The following is a 7,244-nucleotide window of genomic DNA, read 5'->3' on the forward strand; positions in this document are numbered from 1 at the left end:
ATGCTGACTCTTGGCTGGGCTTCTCTACATGACTTGTCATGCTCCTATAGGCTTCTTCACCTGATGACACAAGTGTCCCAAGAAAGCAAAAGTAGGAGCTGCGAGTTCTCTTAAGACCTAGCCTTAAATGTCTTATATTCTCATTTCTGCTGCAATTATTGGTCCAAAAAGTTGAAAGGCTACTTCGACTCAAGGGATGGAGAAGTGTACTCCACCTCTTCATGGAAGGAGTAATCAAATTACATTTTAAAGGAGAGAGGTGACAGGTGTAAAACATTATTCTAACAATCTACCACTCTGTTACTTCTCAGATCCGGGGCATCTAAGCTCTTTCTGCTGAGGTGTTCTTACCTCTCTGGTAACCCCTATTGGACAGGATTCCAGACAACCTCATGGTAAGGTCTCACCAGGTGATCTACATGTATTCCGTGGGTAAAATCCCTTGCTTTGACAACCCCTAGAAACACTAGCCAATCTCAGTGCAGCAGCATCTCTCTGGCTTTACCATCAAAGAGGGGGTCAGGTACTTTCTTGCCCTCTGGAATCTCAGGCAGGAGTCAGCTTCCAGGCTTGGTCAGGCACTAGCCATCTCTCTCTCTCTCTCTAAAGGAAACACTCTCCAAAGGTACACTTAAAGTTTCCTCCCCAAGTTGGAGACGCGCCCAGCTACTACTTCCTCTAAAGAAATTGTTTACTACTCTCCTCGCAGGAGCTTTCTCCTCTCTGGCCCCTTTTATCACTCTGGTCTGACTGAGGAGTCCAGGAGTTACACAACAGGTTGTCACATTCTTCATGGAAGAGTGTATGTGTCACCCTCACTTCAGTCACCTGATGTTCATCATACTAGCATCTGCATCAAAACTAGGCAATTATAGTCATTCGCATCCTAAAACCTTGTGTTCACGTATGTCATGATATGTGACTAGTGTATAGCAGGGTATGACACAAAGGCAGGGAGAACTTTGCCACTGGCTGCTTGGGTGATCTGGGAACACCTGGCAGAGAACATGAAGTGGGACATTATGAGTAAAATTTGCCAAATCAAGGCAATTGGGACTCCCTCTCAGGGGGTTGACAAGACATCCAAATCCTGAGTTGTGAAGGGTATGACATTTTTGAGGGGAAACAAAAGTTAACTGTGACTCAAGATTATGCAGAGAGAAGTGGTATGAAACTAGAGAGGTAGCTTAAAATCCATTTGTAATGGGCCCTTATACTAGCTATATGACCTTGGGGCAAAACATAGATTTTCTGTGTGGAAAATGGGGTTAATGTGCATATTTCAATTTCACTGTATTGTTGATATTAAAGGAGTCAACATAAGTGAAAAGCCTCTGGAGAAACCATGTGTTGTAGGCAGAAGAATCGTCCCCAGAAGATGTCCATGTCCCAGTCTTTGGAGCCTCTGACTACCATGCATGGCAAAAGGGACTTGCAGTTGTGATCGAGGTTAAGAAACTTGAGGTGGGAGATTAGCCTGGATTATTCAGGTGGATTCAGTCTCATCTCTTGTCCTTAAAAGTAGAAAGCCTTGGAGTTCCCGTTGTGGTTCAGTGGTTAACGAATCCGACTAGGAACCATGAGGTTGCAGGTTTGATCCCTGGCCTTGCTTAGTGGATTAAGGAACCGGCGTTGCCGTGAGCTGTGGTGTAGGTTGCAGACACGGCTCAGATCCCCTGTTGCTGTGGCTCTGGTGTAGGCCGGCAGCTACGGCTCTCAATTCGACCCCTAGTTTGGGAACCTCCATATGCTACAGGAGCAGCCCAAGAAATGGAAAAAAGACCAAAAAAATAGAAAGCCTTTCCTGGATGGGATCAAAGAAAGAGATGTGACAACAGAAGAAAAGCCAGAGAAATACAGGTTTTGAAGGAGGGTGAAGGGCGCCATGAGCCAAGGAATGTGGGCAGCCTCTAGAAGCTGGAAAAGGTAGGGAATTGTGTTCTTCCCTAGAGCCCCCAGAAGGGAATGCTGCCCTGCTGATGCTCTGATTTTAGGACTTCTGACCTGCCGAACTGTAAGGTCATAAATCTGTGTTATTTCAAGTCATTGAGCTTGTAATAATTTTTTCAGCAGTCACAGAAAATTAATAGACTATGTCAGGTTTGAAAGGAAGCAAAATGCAGCACAGGCTCTGGAGCTAGACTGCCTGGGTCCAAATCCTAGCTCTGCCACTCGCAAGCCCCATGACCCTGTTTACTTAACATCTCTGTGTCTCAGATTCCTCATCCATAAAATGGGGCTATAGGAGTTCCTGCTATGGCACAGTGGGTTAAGGATCTGGCGTTGTCACAGCCACGGCATAGGTCACAGCTGTGGCTTGGATTTGACCCCTGGCCCAGGAAGGTCCATGTGCCCCAGGTGCAGCCAAAAACAAAAGGCAGGGGAAATTTTAATAGCATCTAGCTCATAGAGTCATTGTGAGGATCAAATGAGTTGTCTTCTAACACACCTAGCACAGCCTCTAGAATAAGGAGATAGTGTCACTGCATCAGCTGGGGACACGGGTTTGATCCCTCACCTGGGAACTTTCACAAGCTGTGGACACAGCCAAAAAAAAGGCGGGGGGGGGGGGGCGGAAATAAGTGCCATGCAAATGCAAAGTTGCTTCTACTCTCTTATACATTGTTGTTATTCCAGGAAAAAGATCACACCATTATATGAATGAATTGTGTTCATGTAATTCATTTTACAAAGGGTTTTTTTTTTTTTTTTTTTTTTTTTTTTTTGTCTTTTTGCCATTTTTCTTGGGCCGCTCCCACGGCATATGGAGGTTCCCAGGCTAGGGGTCGAATCGGAGCCGTAGCTGCCGGCCTACACCAGAGCCACAGCAACTCTGGATCCGAGCCGCGTCTGCAACCTACACCACAGCTCTTGGCAATGCCTGATCCTTAACTCACTGAGCAAGGCCAGGGATCAAACCCGCAACCTCATGGTTCCTAGTCAGATTCGTTAACCATTGAACCACGACAGGAACTCCACAAAGGTATATTTTTTTACATCAAACTTTATTAAGAAAAACCTCATTCTTTTTTATTTTTATTTTTTATTTTTTATTTTTTTGCTTTTTAGGGCTGCAACTGCAGTATATGGAAGTTCCCAGGCTAGGGGTCGAATCGGAGCTGCAGCTGCTGACCCTCCACCACAGGAATGCCAGATCCAAGCCACGTCTGCGACCTATGCCACAGCTCACGGCAATACCAGATCCTTAACCCACTGAGCGAGGCCAGTGATTGAACCCACATCCTCATGGATACTAGTCAGGGTCATTATTGCTTGGCCACAATGGGAACTCCCACAAAACCTCATTATTAAACTTTTGGGATAATTTTTCTCCTAATAAGATAATGGGTGCCTAATAGTAAGGCCAAGGCTCCCTATGCTCTTTAGATTTATCAACTTATGCTCTTTAGACTTAGTTAATTCCCTACTCTTGCTTCATGTATCCAGGCCCTCTAGACTATTAATAGTCCCAGAATATATCCTGTGCTTTCCAACATCTTCTCTTACTCCACACACTTTTATTAGAGGACCCTTACTTCTCTTCTGCCAGAAAGTTCACTGGCATCTGTGAGAAGACATAGGTACTTCCACATGATAAATTAGATCCTTGAGTAATAGGACTATGGTAAAATGACCTCTGTGTCCACTTTCCAAATTCCTTTACTCTATTATTTCTCCCTCCCACAAATTCCCACCTTTAGATCCCATGATGGGGGAAAAAAAGATATTACAAAGAGTGAAAAGTGTTACTTAAATATCCAGATCACCATGGTCCCTGCTCAGCTTCTGTCTGGTGGAAAAAGGGAAAAGTCAATTGGCTTGAGAGGAAACATAGTCTTTGAGCCATCTTTGCGTCGTGCTTACTGTCCCACTTGCTCTAAGAGATGTGTAGGTCTCACCAATTTTTACATAGTAACAGGTTAAAATGTGCTCCTGAAAGATGTTCTCATTATCCACCTCCCACCACCAGATTTTTGTGTCCACAGCTATAATCGGGTTGCTAAAATGACTTGTCCTTGTTAGTGTGCAATTCATAATGCAGTCTTCACATGATACAAATGCTTTTATAATTAGCACCCTTTTACACAAAGGAATTGGAAACTTACACAAAATGGTTTGGGTTCATTTTTATTTTTTATTTTTTGGTAAACATTTTCTGAGATTCTTTTTTCTTATATAATGATTCTTATTTTTTTCATTATAGCTGGTTTACAGTGTTCTGTCAATTTTCTACCGTATAGCATGGTGACCCAGTTACACTTACATGTATAGATTCTTTATTTTCTGAATTCCAGGCCAAGGATCCTTAACTGCTAGGTCATCAGAGAACTCTAGGCAGTTTGGTTTTAATTTTTTAACTTCCAAGTTTAGAATTTTCAAACACATACCAAGTAAATAGAATAATATAATGAGCCCTGGTGTATCCATCTCCCACCTTCAACAGTTACTGACATTCTACTGTTCTCTTTTCATCTATGCTGCTACTTCTAATTGTCACCTGTTTATTTTGGTTATGGTTCTATTTTTGAAGTAAGTGTACATTGGAACCCAAATATTTTTAATTGTACAACTGACAAATTACACACCCATGTGAAGCACACCCTTTCAAGATATAGAACATCTCCATCACCCTAGAAATTCCCATATATAGTTTCCTATCAGTCCTTCCCCCTCCCAGGAATAATAACCATGAATTAGTTTTGTCTGTTCTAGAACATCATATAAATGGAATACATTATGTACTCTTTTGTGTCTGGCTTCTTTTTAATTATAATATCTGAGGTTTATATATTTATGGTTACACACATATGTAATTTCTTCTCATTGCTAAACATATATTGCACTGTATGATGTCAAGCAACCTCCAAGATGGCCCCTCGTTTAGCTCCCTTCCCCATTGAATAGAACTGGTCTATGCTATCGATAGGACATGTGACTTCTGCAGCTAGTTCATAAAAGACATTATAGCTTTTACCATACTTTCTTTTGAATCAATTATTTTGGGGAAAACCAGCCTCCATGTCATGAAAACACAAGCAAGCCATGGATAAACCTGCATGGGGAGAAACTGAGACCTCTTGTCGACAAGCAGGACCATGCGAAGTCAGTCCTTCAGTACTTGCCAAGCCTTTAGCCTGGCCAGAATCTTGACTGCAAATTCATGGAGTGCTATTCAGCTAAGATGCTCCTGAATTCCTTACCCACAGAGATTATGCTCATGAGAGATATTTGTCTGTAATTTTCCTTTCTTGTGTTGTCTTTGTCTGGTTTGGTATTAGGGTAATGCCCTCATCTAGTAAGCTAAGAAGTATGCCTTCTGCCTCTTTTTTTTTAAAAAAAAAAACAGATTATAGAGAACTGGTGTCTTTTGTTCATTAAATGCTTGGTAAAGTTCACCAGTGAAACCATTTGGGGCTTGTGCTTTCTATTTTGGAAGGTTAATAGTTATTGATTCAATTTCCTAAATAGATAAGACCTATTCAGATTATTCCTCCTTGTGTGAGTTTTAGTAGATTATGTTTTACAAGATGAAATTGGTCCATTTCATCTAAGTTGTCAAGTTGGTAGAAACAGCGTTGGTTGTAATAGTCCCCTGTTATTCTTTTAATGTTTATGAGATTTATAATGATGGTACCTCTTGCCTTTCTGATATTAGTAAAAGTCTTTCCCCATGTCAAAGGTTAGAGGCGGCTGGAGTTGGGTATTTTCCTGTCCCTAGGTGGGTTAGGCTTGGTAAAATCCCAGTCAGGCACTGGTAAAATAATTTTCCTTGAGGGACAACCTTAGCAAGGAGAACTGAAAGCTCTGGACATATTTTAAATGGTTACTTTTTTTCTCCTGCTGAGGGACTTTGATCTTTGCAGTAAGAATTTGGTATGGTTCTTGGAGGTGAAATTCAGGAAAGTATAGGGCCTCCTTAATCCTGGACCCTCTGGGAGTTGTTAACTCTCAAGGCAGTCTACACTAAGCTTCCAACAATTTGTTAATTACAGTTGCAAGTTTTTCTTCTGATATCTTGGCTCCAGCTGCTGGCTTTTGCTCCCTGTTAGCTGTGATTCTCTCTATCTACCTGTCTCTCCCATTATGAGGAAGCAGTTGGTCTTGTGACCTTAGTTCTCTGATAAACCTAAGAGTTGTTGATTTTGTTTGTTTTGCTTTTTTCTTGTTGGGTGAGAAGCTGGAATTCACCAATGTGGCTTTTAATCCTTATTCCAACCATTTATAAACTGTGATAAGAGGTCTTTTTTTCCCCCCTAGGGCCACACCCGCAGCATATGGAAGTTCCCGGGCTAGGGGTTGAATCTGAGCTGTAGCTTCCAGCCTACACCACAGCCACAGCAACACAGAATCCAAGGTGGCACGTCTGCTACCTGCACCACACAGTTTATGGCAACACCGGGTCCTTAATCCACTGAGTGAGGCCAGGGATTGAACCCAAATCCTCATGGATCCTAGTTAGGTTTGTTACCACTGAGCCACAACAAGACTCTTAAGAGGCCTAGTTTTCTTTTTTCTTTCTTTCTTTCTTTTTTTTTTTTTTTCTTTTTTTGTCTTTTGTCCATTTTAGGGTTGCACCTGCGGCATATGGAGGTTCCCAGGCTAGGGGTCTAATCGGAGCTGCAGCCACTGGCCTATGCCAGAGCCATAGCAATACCAGATCCGAGCCGCGTCTGTGACCTACACCACACCTCACGGCAATGCTGGATCCCTAACCCTCTGAGCGAGGCCAGAGATTGAACCTGCAACCTCATGATTCCTAGTCAGACTTGTTTCCGCTGCACCACAACGGGAACTCCAAGGCCTAGTTTTCTTATCTGTGAATAGTAATAGTTACTTTGCAAAGTTGCAAAGAGATTTGCAGTTCATGTATGCACACCACTTGGCATGGTATAGGAATTTAATGAGGGGTAGCTTTATTTATTTATTAAAAAAAAAATTTTTTTGCTTTTTTTTAGGGCCGCACCCGCGGCATATGGAGGTTTCCAGGCTAGGGGTCTAATCGGAGCTGCAGCCACTGGCCTACGCCAGAGACATAGCAATACCAGATCCGAGCCGCGTCTATGACCTACACCACAGCTCTTGGCAATGCCAGATCCCCAAACCACTGAGCAAGGCCAGGGATCGAACCCACAACCTCATGCTTGGATTTGTTTCTGCTGCACCATGACGGGAACTCTGAGAAGTAGCTTTATTATTGGTTGATGACACTTTTCTGAGAAACTGGGAATGTTCCAAATAGTAAT

Source organism: Sus scrofa, chromosome 5 (assembly GCF_000003025.6).
Source record: "Sus scrofa isolate TJ Tabasco breed Duroc chromosome 5, Sscrofa11.1, whole genome shotgun sequence".
Classification (NCBI taxonomy): Eukaryota; Metazoa; Chordata; class Mammalia; order Artiodactyla; family Suidae; genus Sus; species Sus scrofa.